General features: G+C 41.4%; 1 pseudogene; it reads right to left on the bottom strand.

Annotated features, from left to right (window-relative positions):
- LOC149172560 (glucan endo-1,3-beta-D-glucosidase pseudogene) overlaps positions 1-23,128 on the bottom strand; it is a 75,527-nt pseudogene extending 52,399 nt beyond the window's left edge.
- Between the last annotated feature and the right edge of the window lie 1,459 nt (positions 23,129-24,587).

The raw sequence follows: 24,587 nt of genomic DNA, 5'->3' as shown, positions 1-24,587 counted from the left end.
GTCTCAATAGAATAATATGATCAAACATGTAAAGTTGTGAAAGAGTTGGTTTTATAATTTAAAGGTGGCCAGTTAACTTGGCCACCTTCGCTCAGTCAACGAGGAGAGTACAGTTAGTTATTTCACACGTGGCAGTAGTCAAGTCGAGAGAAAGAAGAGATGACGTCGAAAGTGGTTAAGCTACAGATGCCTGAAGTGGGAGTTGGTTATGAGGTAAGGAGAATGATGATGTGGTAATGGGACCAATAATCCAAAAATGGATACTCGTACTTCGACTGCCAGCACACCATCCCACTCAAATCACCCATATGAGGAAATAAAATGTTGATTCCCATACATAAGAGGCATTCACATTCCTGAGGCTACACCAAATCAAAGGTTCTCCTGTCCCTAGAGCAGTCTACATGAAAGATAGTGAGCTTTTCTTCCAACACAGGAGCACCTACAGGATCCTATAGGAAAACCTACAGGATCATACAGGAGACAGAACAACACCTACAAGATTGGAAGTGAACATTTTTAAAGGGAAAATCTAGAGGTTGGCTTCATCAAGTAGTGATAAGGAGGTAGGATCTATATTTTCCAACATTTTCAAAGTGAAAAGAATATATAAAAGCCTTCTATTTTGATTGAAAAATATTGCTGTAAAAACACTAGTCATTTTCGAGTTCAAGACTTGTGGAAGACCTTGTGATATAATTTTCTGTTTTGATAATGAGAATGAGAATTTCCTTGATCTAGCACTGAGTTGACTCAGAGGAATGAAGCTCTTGGGTTAGGGCCCAACCATAGCATAAAAGGCTCCTCTTCTTGTATTTTTATGCTTAGTTGATTTCATAAATTAATGATTTAATTGTCTTTAGCATTATTTCATTGCAAGTAGTTGTGGATTTGATTAGTTTGCTTCCATTTGTGCCTTACTTCAGCAGTATCTTAGAAGAGATAAAGGAATATCAAATATATTTCACTAGGTGGATTTGGCCTCACTCCTCCCTTCAGGGATCATGGTTTGAGGAAGGAACCCCTATGTAGCCCCAAAAATATAGAATTATGATTTCTCATGGAATTTAGGGTTTTATGTTACTTAGGCTAGCATTTTATTAGTTTGCAAGAATAGGATTTGATTTCCATTTCTTCTATCTTCAGTCTTAAATTAGATCTCATCAAGGTTTCATATTATTCTGCAAGTTTTCCCATGCATGAAATAGGCAGCTAGCTCATGAAATTATGTTTTCCTTAGTTAATTGAAATCCTTCTCTTTTACATGATTTATGGATAAATGTCAATGATTGACGCAGTGCAGGAGTTTCGGAAGTACAGTGGGATCTCATGATCAGCAACCTCATCCTAACTTCATCCATCCATGATTATCATCTTCTTTCACTAAATCCCTCACCAAATTCATCATTCCATAAGAATACTTCTTCAAGCTTGTTGAGCAAATCCAACCATCTCACAACTCTGATTTTGAGCTCTGTAGTGATCCTAGGCACTCCCTTGCCTCATTCCATCCACCAACCACCTTCCCAAATCCTTACTCACCTTCTAAACCCCTCCTTTTGATCTTGGTTGTACCCTGTAGGAATACAGGGGATCCTGTAGGAATTTAGGACATCCTGTAGGATGCATTAGGAAATCTTGTGGGTTGACCTGTAGTGGCCTGTTTTGAGGCTGAATTGTGGAAAAAGCCCTTAGAAAGCTAGAAAATGACCCTTACTTGCCTCCCAAGCCTTCTTACCATTCACCATCATCCCTAAGCCACCTTCCACATCACCAAAATAAATTAGCTTTCACACATTCACACAAAAAAGGACAAAAAAAAAAGTTATTTTGTTCATTTACATGCACAACGTTAGAATGTTTGATGTTTTAATTTGCATGCCTAGGAAAGTAGGTTTGCATACATGTTAACTTAGCATTCTATTCAAGAAAAGCCTCTTAGCAATTAATTATAAGAATGGTGTGTTTAAGCATTTGATTTCAGTATTTTTCCTTACTACTGTAGACAAGATTTCTTTTAGTCTATATTTCTCTTTTCCTCATTGGTAATCAAGCTTCTTCTGAATCAATAGAAGCCCGGTTTAAAAAACCTTAGTGGTCTGTCACCAGCTTAGTAGTGACTAAGAGCAAACCCATCACATTTAATTGTGCATACAACATTCTCACCTCCAAGTTTGTACGAACCTCAGGTTGATAAAGTAAAGTTGGTAGCCCCAGAGGTTGCAGCATTCTTGCTGCAATACTGGTGCTCATCAGTCTTGCCAATTTATATTGTAGGTTCGTGTTGGGGTTCTCTCATATCGCTTGGCCTTTAAGTCAAGTCACTAAGGGTGAAGTGAAATCCAAGTTCTTTTGGTCAGAAACCTAGCAGCGGGTGTTCTCTGAGTTGAAGAATCCCTCCGTTTTGCACTAGTGCTCACATTACCAGACTTGCAACAACCATTTGAGTTTGAGACAAATGCCTCCGACTATGCTATTGGTGTAGTTCTTACTCAACATAGGCATCCAGTGGCTTACCACAGTGAGACACTTTCAGACACAGTCTGAAAGTACCCCACTTACTACAAATAAATGTATTCTATTGTGCAGGCCTTTCATCAATGGAAGCACTACATTCTGGGGAAAGAAACGGTCATCCACATAGACCACCGACCTCTATATTTCATACAAACACAAGGGAAGTTGCAAAATGATCGTCATCAGAAAGGGTCTACCTATCAGTAACAGTTCTAATTGAACATTAAGTATAAGAAGGGAAACACCAATAATGTGGCTGATTGCCTAAGCCAACCACCAGTCATGGCGATAATCATTATGCTCGACTCCTGTGGGCACGAGACATCAGGATGACTACATCTTTACAAGGGCAATCCATAACTTGGTAGCATTTACCAGACACTCCTAGAAGGGAAGAAAGTTCCAAATTTTCACCTTCAAGATGCACTGTTATGCCACTTGGGACACATATGTGTTCCTTCAAGTGAGCATGCCAAGATGATTTTTGAGGTGCACTACAGCTGGGTTGCTGGACATTTTGGAGTAGAGAAAATTGTGGTGGTATTGAAAAAGTATTTTTATTGACCAAAACTTCATCAAGATCATGCACCGTCTGCGCCATTGCCAAACCAACCATCAAGAAGCAAGGCCTGTATAATCCTATACCTACTCCTAGTCGGCCTTTGGAATCTGTATCCATGGATTATATGTCAGGCCTTCCTTTTACTAAGCACAGAAACGATTGTGTTTTCGTGTTCATTAATAGATTCTCTAATATGGCCATCATGGCAACCTGCAAAAAGAGTATAAAAGCAGAGGCCACTCCAAGCTCTTCTTTAAGCGAGTGTGGGTACAATTTGGGATCCCATAGTCCATTATCTCAGATCAAGACAATAGTTTCTTGAGTGCATTTTGGTCAAGTATCTGGTCGATATTGGATACAAAACTCATTAAGTCCACGACTTTCCATCCCCAAACTGATGGCCAAATAGAGGTTGTTAACATGATGATCGTACATATTATGCACATGTACAACTCAAAGCATCCACGCGTATGGGATGAAAGTATCCCCTACGTCCAACACAGCTATAATAGTGCTCTCCACAGCTCAATAGGCCACAACCCCTTTCAGGTAGGGTTGGGATTTCAACCATTATGCCCATTGATGTGGCCATACCATTTTCAACCACTCAGGTAGAGTTGGCTCATGTGCAGTACAAAGGTGAAATAGCTAACAACTCCATTGAGCACATTCAACACATCTGCCAACAAGTCCACGATATATTGGATAGATCCAATGTTAAGTACAAGCAGTGCCATGATCAGCATCGAGTGCCACACAAATTCTAGGTGGGCGAAAAAGTTTGGCTACATTTGCAGAAGGAGTGTCTTGTGGGACCCCACTGCACGCTTCACCTGCTCCGATATGGTCCATACACCATCACCAAGGCCATCAAGGAGAATTCCTTCAAGGTCAGCATCCCATCATTCCTTGGTCTGCACCTAGTGTTCAATGTAGATCGCCTTTGGCCATACTTTCCACCATTGTTGGACACATCTGACATTGCAGAATAGCTCACACCAACAGAGCTCAACCCAGACTACATGGAACATGCCACAACTAATCATATCATGGACACAAAGATCAAGAACACTAAAAAAAAATGGATACAGCTATATCAAGTTGTCAAAGCAGGCCAACTCCTTCACCGAGGCAAATGGCTCACCAGGGACCAAGTTCAACAGAATTTTCCTCATCTAATGGAGGAACTCAACGTAATGGGGGCCATTGTTTCCTAAGGGGGGAGGACTGATCCAGGTGGATATTGGTGGCCACCCACCTATTCCACTTCTACCCTCACCATTGTTTATTTCATTTTTTTAGTTTCTTTAATTGTAGCACAATTTACTATTTTTGGCAGTTTTTTGGGTCCTAAACTTCCGGAGCCATTTTGAGGCCCTAAATGACATTTTTTTGGAAAAATTCCTCGAGAAATTTAAAGAGTAATCACATCAGCAGTTGTAGTCTTTGGATAGATCTTTCCAACAAGTATCATACACGTCAAATGGAGATAATATAACAAAGTTACGACCCCGAGAAGTTGGTTGCCCAACTAACCGCAACAAGGCCCATAAACTATTGGTGTTACATCTCCTCGGATTAGGGTTTTGATTGCTTAGGGTTTTCTCTTATTTTTAAATAATAAAAAGACCCTTGAGCCTCATTGTAACTCAGTTCGAAGGCATGTAGCTGCCACATCTCTTCTTAGAGATAAGCTACCATCACCCAAGCTATCTTATTTCTATTCTATTTGTAAGCATAGTTCAATATTTTTATATTAATGAAATGAAGTGTTTTTCTACTGCATCTCTATGTTTATGAGTATATCTATAAGTTGTTTCTTTCTTGTTTAAGTTTGGATCAAGAGAGTTGTATGAGCATGATCTAGACAACACATGGATATATTGCAATAATAAAGAGTGGGATCTGATTGGAAACGAATCGCATATATATATGTGTGTGTGTGTGTGTGTGCATGCGTCTATATATCTATATATATATATATATATATATATATATATATATATATATATATATATATATATATATAGAGAGAGAGAGAGAGAGAGAGATATATATATATATATATATATATATAGATATCTATATATATTTGGGGCTGCAATACTCTCATAGATTGAGACTATGCAATTGTATGAGATAAGCTTAGGCTTGTGGTTGGAACCTCGTTGACAGGATGATTATGGTATTATTTTGTGATTTATATGATTAGTTATGCTCTAACATGATTTGATTTGATGTCCTTTATAAACAGGAGACAAATGTTACTGGTAGATGATGATTTCTTGATAGAAGTACGATGATATGAGTATGATGAGATCAACGTTGATCAAGGACACTGAGCTATAATCTTCCCCCCTATGTGAGCTCCTAGGCTGAGGAATTAAGATAGAGTGCTCTTGGAGTTGAGGGAACTTTGGACAATAGGGTGTTACCCCTATCTGTTACCCATAGGTTTGGAGTAGTGGCTCACTCTATCTTGGTTATTGCAGAGTATACCCTAGTTGGCATCATACCCAAAAGTTGGGCTTGTTGGGATTAATCCTCTCTGTCTGGCCAACAATTGAGTAGGCTTGGGGATGTGAGCCTTACCTTTGGTAAGTCAGGTATCTTGCCTAGGATAGGATTATGATGTAGGTGTTCTACCACTTGACTATTCAGGGTCATTGATGGGAAGGTTAGTAGGAAATAGGATGGTTTGAGTAGTAACTCCCCCATATCACCTATTGCACGATATGGGGTCATAGTAGTAGCTCCCCCATGAGATTCTGGGTTGAGTAGTAGCTCCCTGATGTGGTTCTAGTATGAGATGTGCTCCCTGATGATATGCTCTCCAATGATGATGTGGGTCATAGATCTGATTCCCCGTCGATATTTCTACGTAGTAGCTTGATGACTTTTCAGGTAGTAGCCCAATGACATATTTCCAGGTAGTAGCCCGATGACTTTTCAGGTAGTAATCTAGCGACATATTTTCATGTAGCTATCTTATGACATATTTATGGGTAGTATCCCATTGACATATTTCCAGGTAGTAGCCTGTCGTCTGATATTTTGGGTAGTAGCCCATTGACAGATATTTCGGGTAGTAGCCCGCTAATAGATATTTCAGGTTGTAGCCCGATGAATAGAGGGTGGTAGCTTAAGCTCCCCTCTAGTAGACAATTATTCTTATTCTAGATTCAAGAATATTCAACATATGAGAAGGATAAAGAGTTAGGTAAGTAAAAGAAAGAGGTTTACATTGACGATTGGAGATGATGAGAGACTTGAGATGGGACGTATGTCATCTTGATTAGGTGGAATTTGATGAGCCACGGAAATAGGTAATTATATGGGCTCATTCTGTGTCTTATTTCAACTTAATCCACCATTCTCATTAGTTTGTTGCATGTTTTTGAATATATTTATGCTAATAGAGTGAATTGGGTTAGTCACTTCGCCACGTTGTCTAATGAGTGTTTTATGCAGATTTTTTGGACACTTTTGGACAAAGACAAGGAATTTATGAGAAAATGGCGGCCAAAACTCGAGGAAAACAGGGAAGAGGACTTGTAGGGGGGTGTCTCCTTCATTAATTACCCCTTTCCTCGAATCCTCCATCAGCAACTCTGAGCACAAAGGCCCACATTGATGATTCCAAGGGGCAATCGAGCAAGTCAAGTAGGACTGTCGTTTATCTTGAGTTCTAGGAGGCCGAGTTCCCTGATTTTAGGAGGACTGTTGGAAGTCCCCATTTGTAAAAATAAGAAGTCTTAGAGCCTCAGTAGGTTAGTCAGTTATTATTATATTTTCGCACTTTTGTGCAACATTGTGTTCAGCTCATTTTCGAGTTCCTTTTTGAGAACAATTTATGTAATGTAACTGTTATTTTTGATAATGAAGATGAAACAGTTCTTGAACCAGCACTGATCTCTTGCAGAGGGCTGAAGCTCTTGGGTTCAGGCCCAACCCAAGTTTCCCAGCACCTCCTCTGTGTACTTATATGTTTTTTCTTCCATTCATGAGTTAATTTTTGTTGCATAGGTTCATTTTACTTTGTTAGACTAGGTTGCTTTTGATGGTTAGCATAGTTGTTTTTGTTTCAGCTACTCAAGTAGGTTACTGTAGTGATAGAAAAAGATTCAAAAAGGCCAACAGTAGGCCTTGATCTCTTTTCTCCCTTCTTGGGACTATGATTTGAGGTCAAGGCACTTCTGTTGCCACCAAAAACACAGTTTTTGCTCTTCCATGCAACTGCTAGTGTGATAGTTTGAGTTGGAAAGGTTGATATTCATTCAGATTCATTTGGTTAGATCATTTCCTATTATTTTACCATAGTTCTCTCGCATTCCTTTCTGTTTATAAGGTATTGTTCAACGTTTTCTATTTTTCAGGTCAGAAATTAGGTCAAGCTAGAGAAATTTCAGTTTTTAGTTCTTTCTTTGGTCAATTTCGATAAGTAAATGTGCAGATATATTGTAGGATATCTCAGCTCACCATCCCTCCATAAAATAGCTAGCACCAGCTCACTTCTCATATATTTCCCAACTCATTCACGACATTTCGCCAATCTGCCTTAATTTCTGCGTTTTTTTTTCCATAAAGCAGCTTTCTTGCCATTCGAACAAATCTGACCATCACATTTGTCCCTAATCTTCCTTGGCAAGTTATAGACACCTCAAAACCTTCATCTAGCCTTTATTTCCCATTTCCCATCATTTTTCCACCTTCAAAACTCCAAAAACAGCGTTCGCCCTCCTCTTGTAGATCCTCCTGTAGATCCCCTACAACCTCCTGTAGAACTTCCTGTGAGTGAATTTTCGAAGTCCGATCACTATGAAAGTCTTCAGAAGGGTACTAAGGGTCTCTTAGGATGTCCCCACACCTTCCTCACCCTCTGCAAAAGCCAAATCCATCTTCCTTTGCCACCAAACCTCTGCATAGTCATAACCAGATAAATCACGAGCATAATAATTTCACATAATAACACTCAAAAGTACAAAAAATATGATTTCTTCTCATTCCTTTTCAGAGGTAGCCTAAATAAATGCAATTTACCTTTTCAGTAGTCAATGGCATTCATTTCATTAGTTTCCATCTCTTTTCTTGCAAAAGTAGGGTTAGTAGGTAAACTAGGGTTTGCTAGGGTTTGCGTTTCATTTCAGTTTTTCTTCTCTTTCTACAAGTAGAATAGCCCCTATAGATTTAGTTTCCTTTCATCATAGTTAAAAGCTTCTTTTGAGAACTCATAGAAGTTGGCTTAAGCTCCTATAAAACTTGCGCCAGCTGACCAAGTGACAACCTGCAGTAAGAGCTAGTATGAACTACTAGGTTGACAAAAGTAAAGAAGGAAGCCCCAGGAGTTGCAGCATTATTGTTGCAATATTGGAGCCCACCAGAATTCTCCATAGTTGAAAGGGAGAGTTAAAATATGAAACTGTGGTAAAATTTCACTTTGGATAACTCATTTGATGGATATGATGATGGCATCAAATTCCTCTTTCCGAGAGGACAAAAATTGACCTAAATATCACCTCATTTGGAAAAGAATAAGTTGAGTTGTGAATTATTTTATTCATACATATATTCAGGATCATGTCAACCCTAGGCACATGTATGATTGGACATGTCAAGTGGAACCCATGGAAGCATATAAATAGAAGATGCCTCGAGCTCATTTGGACATATTGATCAAGCTCTCTTCTCCTCTTCTATTTTGTCTTGGCTGGCATAGGTCTAACGGAGGAAGTTCACACAAGGGTATGAAGCTACAGGGTGAAGCTTGCACTGAACTATTGTTTTTTGATTCCTAGACGCTCACACAAAACTGAGCATTTGAGTACCTAGACATTGGAACACAATGGTCTTGAGAGAAACCAAGGACCCTTAGATGCTAGCACAGAGTCTTTATGAGAGAGACCGAGAGTCTGTGTCAGTTTGGTCCCTAGTTGCTCGCACAGAATGGTATGGGAGCGTCTGAGCTACCATAGTCACTATCATGTAGTTCATAAAGAGCGACTAGGCTTGTCATAGTAGCTTGCATATCTCATCCTCCCTGCATCCGGGACTCCAATATGATATTTCAGTGTTTTGAAGATTTCTCTCAATGACATAAGTGTTCGGAAGCAGGCTACAGGAAATGACAATACATTGTAATTATCTAAATCAGAGTTTTGATGTGTAGATGCATTTCATGGATATTCTAGTTGTTTTGAAGATATGGATCATTGCACTCTCTTTTGCTAAATCATTTGATGACAATATATTAGAAGAATATTTGCAAGGGGTTTCCCCATAGTGGGTTTTTCCCTGGTCTCCGACTAATCCTGGTGTCTCTATGTGTGCATGCTTTTCTTCTCTTGTTCCTTTATGTTCTGCTGAATTGATGATGATGTTATTTATATTTTTCCATAGTTGCATATGTTGATGAATAATGATGTAAATATAAGTAATTTAATTATTCTCTAAGGTGAACTTAATATGTTAATCGAGAAATGTCGTTATCAAAGCGAAGAACAATATAGTACTATGAAAAATTAATAGTTGGAACATGGTGCTGTGATTTCATATTCCACATAGGTTCTTGGCTATTTTTTCGGGGGTTAGATTCACTCTTAGCATTGTGTCTAATTCATATGTTTACACAATCCTTGCCTTCCCTAGTCTGGTGCTACATTTTCCTTGACTTTTGGTGGCCTTGGGGTTGTTCATGAGCCCTCATCATAGACCGAATTTTATTTGGTGTGGCTCCACATATTTTCTCAGCGATTTTTCAAAAGTTTCTAATTTATTGGCTTGATCATTCAATGTTGGATTTCATTCTTATATTTCCTAACTGGAATTGTTGATCTTGATTCCTTGAGGGTGGCAGATTTAATTGTTATACGTTGGGAGTCTAGCATGAGTTAGTGGGTTACTATTTCTGATTGAAATATATTCCTCCCTCTTGAAGGTCGATCACTTATATTTTTTCTTGGGACCTAGCCTATTTTTGGATTTCTGATAAGCGAGATCTCTTGTGATGTGTGCTTTTGAATACTTTATATTACATCCCCCATCACCCACTTTTTCCTTTTTTGGAAAATGATGGCCATAAACTCCAAGTATTTCTTACGGTGGAATTTTTGTGCATGTTTCTAGACTGGCGACATTTATGGGAGTTGTTGGTTTGACTGGTCCAGACTTATTTACTATATTCCTCCTATATGTCTATTCTTAGTGAAATCACATTGTTCTTTCAACCCTTTGTCACCCCTTTCCTATTTCGAACATTTACCTCTTCATATACCCTCATGCTTTACTCTTGAATGGTTGATCCATATTTTTTCTCATTTTTGTATGTCGCTTCCGGCCACTCCACATCCATTCATGAATCTTGATGCTATAATTTCAATCTTCGACGCTGATGTGTCATCCCATGAAGATTTTATTTCGGCCACCTTGCATGCAGAATGTGCTCTCCTCCACAATAATATCCCCACTTATCCACTGGTGGACCCAATTTGTTTGACCACACTACCTTGCACTACATGCCCACCTAGTGGTTCACATGCGGTGCCTCGAGACTCTGGGGCTTCATTCCACACTGCTGCACATCAACATGGGAAACCTACATGTCGTCGAGCTATCAACCCTGTACCGAAGACCAAACTTTTATTTTTTGGCTATGATGTTATGTGGAATAGAGTTTCCAGGCTACAAAAGCGTGCACTTGTTGCTAGATGGTATTTTGCGGATCTCTCAGAGTTGGATATGCAGGAGTGGGTGTAGAATAAGTGGGAGATGATTCTTGGCTACCCTGCTAAAGCTAGTAGACTAATGAAAAACTAGTTCAGTTTCCATTTTATGCATCAATATATCCTTGAGAGGATTAAGAAAATCCCATGTGTTCGGGAATGAATATTATTACACTTCCATAACTGGTATGTGGGTTTCAACCCAATTCAGGACACACCCAATAAGAACTATATTTGGGCAAATCTACCTAGATTACCTTTGGAACAGTGGATGTGAAAGATATTGAATGAGATTGGTAATGTTATGGGACATTTTATATATGTTGATTTGAAGTGCCTTGGTGCTAAAGATAAAAGAGTTGCGTGGATTTTGGTGGAATTGGGTCTCTCTAGTGGCCTTTTGGGTCAGATTGAATTGGCATGGGGATAAGTGGTCCATCGACAATGAATCAATTATTGGTTCATCCCATTATGTTGCCTCCTTTGTCATTGCACTGGCCATCTTCTGAAAAACTGCCCCCAAAGGCTCTCACATAGCGAGATTTTACGACGCTGGGAAGGACAGTTTCAGGGCCACAATATTAGTTATTCTTGTGACCATCTGGAGACTTCAAGTACAAAATTCTCCTCTAATAAATCTCCTTCTATTTTCAATATTCCCTCCTCTCTGTCTTCTTCCTCTCCCCATAATGCTCTCAGTTCGGTTTTGTCACCTTCTGAGCCTAGTGCCCCCCTAGATGGGCTAATAATGAGAAAACATTTGACTCGTCTTGTAACTATCCCCCTTTCACCCCTCCCATATCCCCACTCTCCACATTATCCCCTTCCTCTTCTTCCTTCCACTTCCCCTGATCCACTCTCCATCCACCCCTCCTAAGATATTTCTAGTTTTCACCACCCATACACTACCCCTATTTAGGACTTACACCCTCCCCTAGACACCTCACTTTGACCTCTTCATTTTTCCTCTCCCTCTACCCCTGCTAGGATGTTCCCGGAAAAATCCCCCCATAATTTGGTTGGAAAAAATATCGATTTCCTTATGGTAAATCCAGCCATGGATTTGGCTACTTTATCTATTCACATGGGCCCTTCCCATAAATCCCCGATTCTTATTAGTCCTAATTTCACTCGGAACATTACTATCCGCAAGAAAGGGGGGGAGGGTTCTCAATACTTTAAGCCTGGTTCATCTACTAAATCCCTCCACTTTTGTGATTCTGTGGACTTGCGTGACATCCCCATTACTGATTCTTTTCCTTGGGCCCTTAGAAATGATGTGCCCATGTTGCAACCTCCTCCATGAATTGTCTTTCTTTGAACATGTGTGGATTGGGGAACCACTCAAAACTATTATCCCTCAAACAATAGATTAGATCCATTTGCCCTTTCATTATTTTATTACAAGAAATGATGTCTTTCTCAAATAAGGTTTTCTCATATTTCAGTAAAACTCTCCTTGATTGGAATATGGTGGTCATGGACTCATTTGGGCTCTCGGGTAGTTTGCCCGCACTCTAGGATCACATATGGGCATCCCTTACAACTTACAGTTTTTTTGCTGGTATAATTTTGACTGGGCATATCCATGAAGATCAGGGTATAATTGATTTTCTAAACTTATATGCCCCTTATAAAGACAAAACCACATTTTGGAAGTGGATGGAGGACTGTGATGTCCTTAAGATTTGTTCGTTGACAATGGTGGGAGACTACAATGTGATACGAATGAGGGAGGAATATTGGGGTAAGAGGTGTCGCACTGATTCTCTCGCCGATTATCTACAATCTCTTTTTTATTCCAACCATATTGTTGGCATTCGACCTTGCCCTCTATCCCCAACCTAGTTCAACAGTCGTTCAGGGGAGGCACATATTGGGAAAATACTGGATATGTTCTATGTACACATAAATCTTTTGGAAAGAATGGGGTTTTTGAAATATTGCGTGGTAAGAACACATTTATCGGATCATTTTCACATTTTTTTACAGTGGCGGTAGCTGCTTTTCCAATTGGGCATTCCTTTCAAATTCAACAGAACATGGTTAGAAGATGAGAAATTTAAATACTTAATTCAAAAATTTTGGAAATCATTTGAGCGAAAGATGCGTACCTCTCTGATGTTGTATTTCTCTAATAAATTACATGCACTAAAGAGTCGGGTCAGAGTGTGGGAAAGGGGAAAAAATAATGAACATTCCCTGGAACTTCGTAATATCTTCTAGGACATTGTTGAAGTTAATCGCTCCCTAGATCAAGGGGATCTTTCGGGACCATTTTGGGACTGGCTCAAGGCTTTGGAATTCAAGAAATAATAGATTTTACACATCCAAGAATCTACTTGGAGCTTGAAGAGAAGAGTTATCTATCTCTTGGAGTGAGAGCGGAACACAAACATTTACACAAATTTTCCAATTCAGGAAGAATGTGAACACAATCTTCCAGATCTAAAATAGGAATGGGGACATGATATACACTACTGAGGATATTCAATTAGAAGCAACCCACTACTTGGAGAATTCTCTCCAAGCTCATAGGTAGGTGGGAATTGATGACCTACTTTGGAGTATTCAAGACTATCCTCACATGTTCAAGGAGGCTCAGAATGATGCCCTCTTCAGCCTTGTCAATATTGAGGAAATCCATCGGGTCTTGAAGTCATTAGTGTTGGGAATGGGTCCCCCAGGGGTCAATTTTTGGGTTAAAAACCAATGTTTTGAGGTAGAAGGCTTGAAGTTTGTATAAAGAAATGTAAAGTCTCTGCATTTTTTGGTCGCGGAGCGCGAAGATATCTAAAGTCAAAAAGGGTTTTCCACCCTTAGTCTAGATAGGTTTTGTCTGTTTTGGAGATCCGCCCTTGATCCGCGGACCATGGGATTATATAAAAAGGAGGTCTTAGAGGAGTCTAAGGGGGAAAATGGGGGGAAGTAGAAGTACTTGATGAGTCTGTAAAGAGCTAAGAGGGAGAGTCTTAGCGTAGGAAGAGGCTCTGTAGCTAAGTGCGGAAAGGCCTAGGGTAGAATTCCGCAGCTGAGTGTATGGACCCCTGCAGCTGTGTGTTTAGGGTAGATAGAGTCTGTATTGAGAGTCTGAATCATCAATAAAGAGAAGTATTATGAGATTACTATGTACTTTCCATCTGTGTATGTGTTATTTTATTTTTATTATGAATGATGTGTTTATGCTATGTTGAATACTGGGGTTATGAATTAATGTTATATTGATGCACAAATCTATGTATTTCACTCTGTCATGTGAACGCAAGTAAGAATATATGTTATGTGAAGATAACCATAATGCATGTTAAAGTTAACCAATACTTAAGCTAATATGGGTAGACACAGAAGTAAGGATAATTACAGGGCACGTAAGCACCTCATCTATCTATTTATGGTCCGTGAAGGACGATCAGAGACTTCTGTAGAGGTTCCAAGGATGAATAAGAGAAGTACTTTGATAAGCCGTAAAGGTCTTATCGATCTGCATGAAGGCAGAGCGAAAGTATAAAAACTAACATCACAACCATCTCATGCTATGGAAACTTGGTTCCTACATCCCCACATAGTGCTTTGGGTGAGACTTCAGCCCGCGCTCCATGGATTGATGTCGAAAGGGCTAGTAGTGTAGGGATTTGCTTGGCTGCTTAATGTTGAACCTGGGTCAGAGCCCATTGAGCCAACAAATGGTTCCGTTTCGGGGAACAAGACCTGCATAACGAGATGTGTGATGTTGTATCATTGGAATCTAACTAAGAAAGAGATTGAAAACTGGTTGGATAGAAGGATCCACGAATTCACAGCGCAAGAGAACAAGATTCTCCGATTGATTAAAGAAAAATGGTTGGACATATATCTAAATAGAGAAATACATGAAATCTTCTTCTGTTCCTTCCCAGTTGATTTATACGAGTGAATCGCGAAGTTGGCAGATGGCCAAGGAAGGTGGAGGCTTGAAAATTCGATTGCTTGGACACCGAAGTTAGTGAAGAGATTGGAATCCTCTGAAGATAATATCGCACATGCTGTTTACCATTAGCTCGAACGCATCCTAGGAGGATTTGTGACAGAGTTCACGGTTGATACTTCTGCCAGTTAAAACAAGGCAGAGTGCCACTTCTTCAAAGGACCGCGAGGTAAGTATTTAAAATCACTAAATACTTGGATTAAGATGCTATTGTGTGAAAAGTGGGTCATGCAGTTACCTTGATTTTTGGAGCTTTAGGGACAGAGGAAACAAAGGTCATGAGTATAGCCCATTGATTGAACCTCCTTTATGTGATGACGAAGGAGCAATGCAGTCTTCTCCACTGAGTTCTATTCATCTGATAGGACAAAGGTTCCCACGAATACCTACACTACACCCATCCTCGTCCCATCCATCCACACTACCTCCATCCTCACCTCCACCACTCACCCCATCACCCACACCACTGCCACCTCCACCACTGTTCAAAATGGTGAACTTTGTAAAGCTACCTTTATTCAAGGGTGTAGGGAATGAAGATCTAGACCAATTTTGGTTCGTCGCGAAGGCTGTGTGGAAAGCTCAAGGTATCACGGATGACCAAATGAAGAAATCCATGCTGGTTAGTGCTTTGCAGGACTGCACACTAACATGGTACGTTAAGTACAGTACACATAACCCAACGTCCACATTGGCAGATATCCAAGCTGCACTGAATAGAGAATTTAGTAGACCTAAGTCTCAAGCACAATCAATTGTGGGATTCAAGGAGATCATGATGAATCTTGGGGAGACGCCCTCGGATTTGGATCAAAGATTAAAGTATATGATACATGAAGCCAACATGAACCTAACTGATGGGTAGCACCGTGAATGGTTTGTGGCCTCGCTCTTGCCCCACCTAAGGGTTGCGCTGTCACAACAGAAGATTGGGACCCAGGGAGAAGCTCTAGAAATTGCAATGAGACCGCATGAGACACCAATGCAAGATGCTAATATGGGGGTTCAGCAAATTCATGCACAGTTGCAGAACCTTTGCCTCGAAATGCAAATTCTGAAGAAAGACAAAATAGCTCATCTAGAGGCGTGTGAAGAAGTTTAGTGCCTAAAATGAAAAGGTCAAGGCATGAAAAGGATCATTGTCTAGTCTTTGGGAACTATGTTGCAGTAGGGGTACCAATGCCTCTAAGGTTGGAAGCTACAGTGGGGACAAGTGTAGGGCCCACGCTATGGTGTGCCATATGCCAAGTAGTTGGGAAACATGCGATCGACAATTTCCATTTGCTGCAGAAATTCGTACAGAAACTACAACAACTCTTCTGCAATTTTTGTCAATCAGTAGGTCATGACGAATGCAATTTCCATAGCTACGAATTAATGATGGATAGGACACTTGCATACCAGGTGCAGGCAGAAACGTAGCCTGTAAACCAAGGTGTTGGGGGAACACGAGGTGAGTATCAAGGGCGCGGCTGAGGCTGAGGTGGAGGGGGGCGTGGTAGAGGCTGAGGGCAGCTTATTTATTATAGTTGTTGAGGACCAGGACACTACGCGAGAGACTATCCAAATCTGATGTGACTCTCATGCTGCTACTGTACTCAGTTTGACCATGCGACTGAGGATTGCCCTATATTGTTGGCTAAGATTCGAGAAAAGGGGACATAGCCGATGCAAAACCTCCAGATGATGAGGGTTGAGCCTCGTGAGGAAGACCCTAAGGTAAACATTATGTTGTGGAGCAGAACGACGACCTGGGAGGATAAAGAGAAGAAGCATGTAGAAGGTGAATGGGTTCATAGAGCACCAGAAAAGGAGACTGGGTTTGATTTGGAGCACGCGAAAGCAACATTTATGGAAGTAAAGAAAAGCTTCGTTGAGGCCTCTCGGTCAGGAAGTCAGGAGAAACCAGTTGAAGAAATGGACCCGTCCATCATTACCACGTTCTTGGAGACCTTCATGAAACTACTCCACGATAGTAAGGCTGTGAAGGGCCTATAGGAATTGATCAATCAGTGTGCTAGCAAGGATGGCGCTAATGGTGAACCGCGCATAGTTGGAAATCTTGGCAAGCATAAGGCAATGACTGGGCGTGAGATGAGGCTCACTACGCAAATAAGCGAATATGAAATGGACTAAGTTATCTTGGATCAAGGGTCCGATGCAAATGTTTTACGAAAAAAAACACGGGAAAGAATGGGGTGACGTGCACTCCAGTGGTCTCTGATCCAGTTGAGGATTGCGAATCAACATAAAATTATCCCAATTGGGAGGCTACAGGGCATAACAGTTGACATCGAAGGTGCGAGCGCACTGGTAGATTTTGAGGTAATAGAGAGTATGGATGATAGCAATCCCTACCCTATGCTCCTTGGAATCGATTGGGCCATTGACATGAATAGGGTAATCAACTTGAAGAAGCGAAAGATGATATTTGAAAACAAATCGCTCCGCATAGTGGTGTCACTAGATCCTGCAGAAGGACCACACTATATAGAAGCAGTCCGTGATTATGAAAGTGATGACGATTTGGACCAGATTTACAAGATAATGGTGTGAGACTGGGACTTGCTAAATCCGACAGCAGACAGACGTATTGCATGGGACCACGAGAACTCCTGCACATCAAATTCAGACGAATAATTAGAGCACTGGAAAAACCAGCTGCATGAAGTATCTATGCTGCATTGTAATATGATGACCAAGCCACTGCGCTGCGTATCAATAGATGCAAGGAATTTGCCTCGCTATCATGGGATAACTAATTATGACTGCTTTTTGGATGCATTTGAGAGAGAAGTGTTAGAGAAGCATCACTTTTGAGCCTTGGATTGGGAACTATGCGCTACGCCCGCAAGATGGTGGGGTACACACAAGGATAATTTCGGTGATTGGTACGACTATAGGAGGATGATGAGAATATGTTTTGGATAGCCGAAAGTGCAGATAACAAACAAATATGATGGAAAGGATGATCCGCATGATCACCTGACCAAATGGACTAAGGATTATGGAGCAGATCCCCAGCTTGAATGGGTGCATATGTTTTGTCATACCCTGGATGTCATACCAATGAATTGGTACTTGGAAATAGAGCTCCACCATGGCACTGAAGAATGGGACATCTTGCGCCTGGGGTATATAATGATGTTCATGTTTTAGGATGGGTTTGATTGTATTGACGCGGCGCTACAGGAGGTTAAAGCAATGATCTTTATGATACCATAGGATCCTTTGGACCTGATTCAACCTGATTGGACTACCCAGTTGAACCACGTGCTCGAATGCTATCACGTGACCATTGAGGAATAAGACGAGGATCCAAAAAAGATTAATATTCCGGAAACTGAGGGTCACTATGAGGTTGAAGGTTAGAAGATAGAGGATCCAGACATAACCACGACGCTGAAAACTAGGCAAGTCAACATTGACACAGAGGCAGAGCCAAAATTTGCAAAGATTGGGGACAATTGGGATGATGCGACAATAGACAAGGTCGCTGAGCTCCTACGTGAATATCAAGGTTTGTTCCCCACGAAGTTTTATGATCTACATGGAATAATAGGAGACCTAGGTGTCATGAAGATCACCTTGAAACCAGATAGGAAAGCTATGAAACAAAGACCTTACCGCCTTAATTTGAAGTATAAGGAAAGGGTCTACTTTGAGTTAGATAAGATGCTCATGGTAGGAATTATTGAACTAGTGGAAGAATTTGATTGTGTAAGCCCAATAGTGGTTTAGGAAGAGACACAAAAAGAAGAAATAAGGATATGCGTGGATCTCCGGAAATTGAATGACGCTTGTGTGCATGATCCTTTCCCGACCCCATTCACTAATGAGGTCTTGGATAATATAGGTAGCCAAGAAGCATACTCTTTCACTGATGGGTTCTATGGATACCATCATATCAAAATCACGCCTAAGGATAGAAGCAAGATGACCCTTGTGACTGAATGGGGATGTTTTCAGTACACCGTAATGCCTTTTGGGATAAAGAATGCGCCAGCAATCTTTTCACGCGTAGTCATTGTGGCATTAAAAGACTTCATTCATAAATTTCTGGAGGTTTACTTTGACGATTGGACAGTGTTTGGATTGGTCAAGCACCATGTGGCAAGTATGCGCTTGATGCTAGATACATGTCAGAGATACTAGAATGCACTCAATCTAAAGAAGTGTATATTTTGTGTCCCTTTTGGGATCTTGCTCGGTCATGTGGTATGCAGACAAGGATTGATTGTAGACCCCAGAAAAATCCTGGCGATAATCAACCTGGAGGCATCAAGGAATGTGAAACATGTGTGCGCAACTCTATGGCATACCGGATACTATAGGAAGTTCATCAAGAGCTATGCCCAGATCACCGTGGCTATGGAGAAATTGTTGAAAACGGATGCTACATTCTGTTGGAATGATGAATGTCAGAAGAGCTTGGACATGCTGAAAGAGAAAATGGTCACCATGTCGATCCTAGTCTTCCCGGACTAGAAGAAGGAATCTCATGTGCATGTGGATCATCATGTATTGCGTTGGGGGTCGTGCTGACACAAGCCAGTGAGGGAGAATTGGATCACCCTATAACGTTCGCGAGTTGGAATTTTTCTAAAGCAGAAAAAAATTATTCCACGACAGAGCGTGAAGGATTAGCTATGGTGTACGCGCTCCAGAAGTTCAGGCACTATTTGTTGGGCAAAAACTTTAAGATGTATACGAATCATTCTGCGTTGAAGTACCTGTTCAACAAGCCTGTATTGGGGTGGGGTAGTATGTAGGTGGTTGTTGTTGTTCTAGGAGTACGGATTTGAAGTTATTGTGAAGCTAGGATGACTAAATGGAGGACCTGATCATCTGTCGTGCATTGAAACGAGAGGGGAACCTACTAATTTGGAGGAAGGGCTGCTTGATGCACAACTCTTTGCTGTATGCATCGTGGACAGTCATTTTGAAGATATTATCCACTTCATGATGATAGGATCAGCTCCAGAAGGTTATACAAGTAAACAAAAGAAGGAACTAGTAGTGTTTGTGGCAGACGTTTCTATCATTGCAGGGCACTTGTACAAAATGGGGTCAGATGAAATATTGCGATGTTATGTGCCTGACTTTGAACAAAGAAGCATCCTCGCTAAGGCTCATGGAGGAGTTGCAGGAGGACATTATGTAGGGAAAGCAACAACACAGAAGGTTCTACATGTTGGGTTGTGGTGGCCAACCCTGCATAAGGATTCGAAAGCATATTGTAGGGCATGTGACGCATGTCAAAGGACTAGCAGGCTGTCGCAGAGGGATGGACTATCTCTGATGCCACAGCTGACAGTACAACCATTCAAGAAATGGGTGATTGACTTTGTGGGTCCAATTCAGGCTCAAGGAAAGAAGACAGGTGTGCAGTACATCATCACCTCGACTGAGTACTTGACCAGGTGGGCGGAGGCACGGCCTATGAAGGATTGTACAGGCGTGAAAACAAAAAAGTTTATTTTTGAATATATTTTGACAATATTTGGTTGTCCAAAGATCTTGATGAGCGATCGCAATACGCACTTTCTTAATGAAACAATTAGCGTGTTGACAGAATAATTTCAGGTGTATCATCGGAAAAGTATGCCTTATCATCTGTAGGCTAATGGGATGGTGGAAGCATTCAATAAGATACTGAAGAGTGCACTAACGAAGGGCTGAAATGCTGAGAGAAATGACTAGGATATGCGCGTACCCGCAATGCTATGGGCCTACAGAACAACTTGCAAGAAGCTGACTAGGCAAATGCCTTTCAGACTCGTGTATGGCGTAAAAGTTGTGATGCCAATGGAATACATTGTACCTAGTATATGCATAGTGGCACTCACAGGAATGGAAGATCGCGAAGCCCTAGAAGAGAGGCTTGCACAACTAGCAGAGCTTGAGGAGGATTGATTTCTAGTTGGATTTCATCAACATGTTCAAAAGGAGTGTGAAAAGGCATGGCACAATCGGCACATCAAATTGTGCACCTTCAAGGTAAAAGATCTGGTCTTGTTATATGAAAATAAATTTGATAAATTTCCAGGGAAATTTTGGATGCACTGGCTAGGTCCATATGTTATCAAGGAGATTACTAATGGTGGAGCAGTTCAACTAGTTAAATTGAATGGAGAACTCATCCCAGGGAAGGTGAATGGCAGCAGATTGAAGCCATACACCAGTGATCTAGCTAGGTGACTATATGAGGGAAGCAAAGTCTTAGCACTCAAGGTAGCTAAAAGGAAGTGTGGGACTATAAACTACACTACCCAGTTCGGAGAGTTGTGCGATCAAGAAACTTCGCGGAACAAAGATATGTAACAAAGGCCACATAACCACGCGGGGAGCTGTGTTACCAAAGGAAAAAATGAATAGGATAGCCGAAAAGTGACTGTTAAAGTCATTGTTCATGATTTGACGATAGCTGATTCCCTCCGATCACACCGGACCTACCAGCAGCAGCGAAGTTCTCTTCGCTATGGGCGATGAAGGATCCTCAACAGATAAAAGACAACAAGATCTTCTGGATCTCAATGGAAATGAGTTTGGATCTCGATGGAAATGAGCATACATATGGCCATCAACGACAAGCCACAATTTACACCTAAATTTTTTGAGAAGTTACAGGAATACAGGGAATTCAAGGCTAAATTCCACCATGTGTCAATATGGGCGCAAAAGGACCCTGAGAAGAAATGGCACGAATTGCCATACTTGGCCACCGATGATGCAATTGTCACAATCCTTGACTACTGGCGGGTAGATTAGTGCAATGCCACGGACTCGATGGTGGTGTCTAGCAAGATCTCCATGCAATGGAACAATGACGAAACCAACCTGAATATGGAACAATTGGATGTGAAGAGGAGGAAGGAGGCTAACAACAAGGCGAAGGTAGAGCACATTGACACGTAGTAGTCAGGTGGACAGGAAAGCGAAGAAGAGCGCGACTCTGACTGGAGTCAAAAGTTGCCATCCCTGGAGACCGAGGAAGAAGATGATCAGACATAGAAAGGTGGAGCAGACCTATAGGCAACTCCTTTCCACACCAAGCACACCAGAGATCCAGAGAAAGTAGGGCCACAGAAGAAATCATAGGCTAGCAAGACATCATTGGATCCGATCACCCTAACAGAGGGGGACTTAAACGACATAGGTGATACGGTGAGGGATGCCATTGAGGAACTTCTACAGTAGTTTGAGCAGTAATAGTAGCAAGCGTTGGGAGCTATACAGATGGGGTTGTGCGAGTTGCAGATCCACGCATCACAGATATAGAACAACACGCCGTCACCCAGCTTGGCGCCCGACACCTCAAAAGCTAAAGGGATGTTGCACGAAAGGGATCCCTAAGCAATAGTGTCACTAGATGGAGCACTAACAACAAAGACTGAAACTGACAGACCCATTGTCAGCGCACTAAAGAGAGTTGGACTCAACCTGACCGTGCTTCTGAATGAGGCGCTTTACCTTTTGTAGGACAACATGATCATGGAACTTCGGGCCCGTGAACAACGACCGTTATAGGTGATGAGTGAATAGAAGATCAACAATGCCTAGCTAACCAAGCAGAGAGACTCCGCCCTTAACCTTGTCAAAGACATTACAGACAAGAACTAGTGCATTACCACCGTCGTAACTGAGGCGTGCAGGACTGTCCCAGAGTTTGGCATTCCCGAGGCTGAGTCGATCGATGTGAGGGTTCAGAAGCTCATTGTTGGAGTGCGAGATGCGCGAATTGAATTGGCAAAGGTTCAACTAGAGCTGAATCTAAAAATGGTAGGATTGCAGTTGAAGGCTCAGGCTTCGACTCCACTAGAGATTAGAGAGAAACATGAGACCACCATGAAAGACGAGGTAGTAGTAGTGGAGAGCGCAGTAAAATATTATACCACTCTTTTCGAGCAATCGCTCGAGGTAGTGACCTGCCTGCAAGAAGATCCTATGGTACAATAGCTGGAAACAGAAGAACGAGAGTTGCAACAGTGCTATGATGAAGTCAAAGCAATAGCGCACACTATCGCCATTACATAGAGGTTAGCTAAGCCGCAGGAGGCCAAGGCATTGAAAGAGTAGGTAGATGAAGCTCAGCACAAGGAAACTGTTCTGAAGGCTCGCTTGAAGCCCTGGTTGGACAAGGCCTACTTGATCACAACCACTATTGAAGGAAAGTTGTCTAGTCTCAGGAGACTCAACAGAAGATTAAGTCTAACAATGCAAGGTTGGCGATAGAGTAGGTTGTTGAGAAGATGAAGCAGGCGGCAACACAGTGCGCTGCTGTGGTAGAAGTTTTCCAAGTTGAGCTGGGAGGTCTTCACGACAAGATCTCCGCGCCAGACGAGTGACTCGAGGGCGAGTCACCATGTTTGTGTAGGGGACCTGCTGGGAACAAGTCCCCTAGGGGTCAATTTCGGGGTTAAAAACCCAAGTTTTGGGGTAGAAGGCCCGAAGATTGTATAAATAAATGTAAAGTCTCCACTTTTTGTGGCCGCAGAGCACGAAGATATCTAAAGTCAAAAAGGGTTTTCCGTCCTTAGTCTAGATAGGTTGTGTTGGTTTTGGAGATCCGCCCTTGGTTTGCGGACCATGGGATTGTATAAAAGGAGGTCTTAGAGGAGTCTAAGGGGAAAAAAGTGGGGAAGTAGAAGTACTTGATGAGTATATAAATAGCCAAGAGCAAGAGTCTTAGCGTAGGAAGAGGCTCTGCAGCTAAGTGCGTAGAGGCCTAGGGTAGAAGTCCGTAGCTGAGTGCACGGACCCCTGCAGTTGTGTGCACAGGGCAGATAGAGTATGTATTGAGAATCTGAATCATCAATAAAGAGAAGTATTCTGAAATTGTTGTGTACTTTCCATATGTGTATGTGTTATTCTATTTTTGTTGTGAATGATGCATTTATGCTATGTTGAATACTGGGGTTATGAATTAATGCTATATTGATGCGTGAATCAATGCATTTCACTCTGTCCTACGAATGCAAGTAAGAATATATGTTACACAAAGATAACCATAATGCATGTTAAAGTTAGCCAATACTTAAGCTAATGTGGGTAGACACAGAAGTAAGGATAATTACAGAGGCACGTAAGCACTTGATCTATCTATTTAGGGTCCGTGAAGGACGATCGGAGACTTTCGTGGAGGCTCCAAGGATGAATAAGATAAGTACATTGATAATCCCTAAAGGGTTTATCTATATGCATGAAGACAGAGTGAAGGTCTAAAAACCCACATCACAACCATCTCAGGGTGCGGAAACTTGGTTCCTACATCCCCCCATATTGCTTCAGGTGAGACTTCAGTCCGTGCTCCGCAGATTGATGCTGAAAGGGCCAGTAGTGTAGGGATTTGTTTGGCTGCTTAACGTTGAACCTAGGTTAGGGCCCATTAAGCCAACAATTAGCTTTGGATAAATGCCTAGGTCCAGACAGCTGGACTTTGAAATTATTTCTTCGCTTTTTTGAGTTGTTGAAATTGGACCTGCTACACTTGGTTGAAGGGTCTAGAACCACTGACTTTGTTTTGGGATCCATTAATTCCACTTTTGTCGCTCTTATTCTTAAAGTATTGATCCCAAATAATTTCCTTGATTTTTTGCCCATTTGTCTTTGTAATATTGTATACAAACTTATCTCCAAGATTATTGTTGCGCGCCTTAACAATACCCTCTCAAGTGTCATTTCTGGGGAACAGTTCGGATTCCTGCCAAATCGACTGATCCATGATGTTGTGGCCATGTCTCAGGAGGTGATACACTCTATACACACCATGAAAATGAAGGCTCTCATTATGAAAGTGGACCTAAAAAAGTCTTACGATTGTGTA

Source organism: Pinus tabuliformis, chromosome 4_2 (genome assembly GCF_031772625.1).
Source record: "Pinus tabuliformis cultivar Carrire ecotype Pingquan chromosome 4_2, CPIR1, whole genome shotgun sequence".
Taxonomy (NCBI): domain Eukaryota; kingdom Viridiplantae; phylum Streptophyta; class Pinopsida; order Pinales; family Pinaceae; genus Pinus; species Pinus tabuliformis.
The sequence above is the reverse complement of the archived record's forward strand: the minus strand, read 5'-3'. Positions and strand labels throughout refer to the sequence as shown.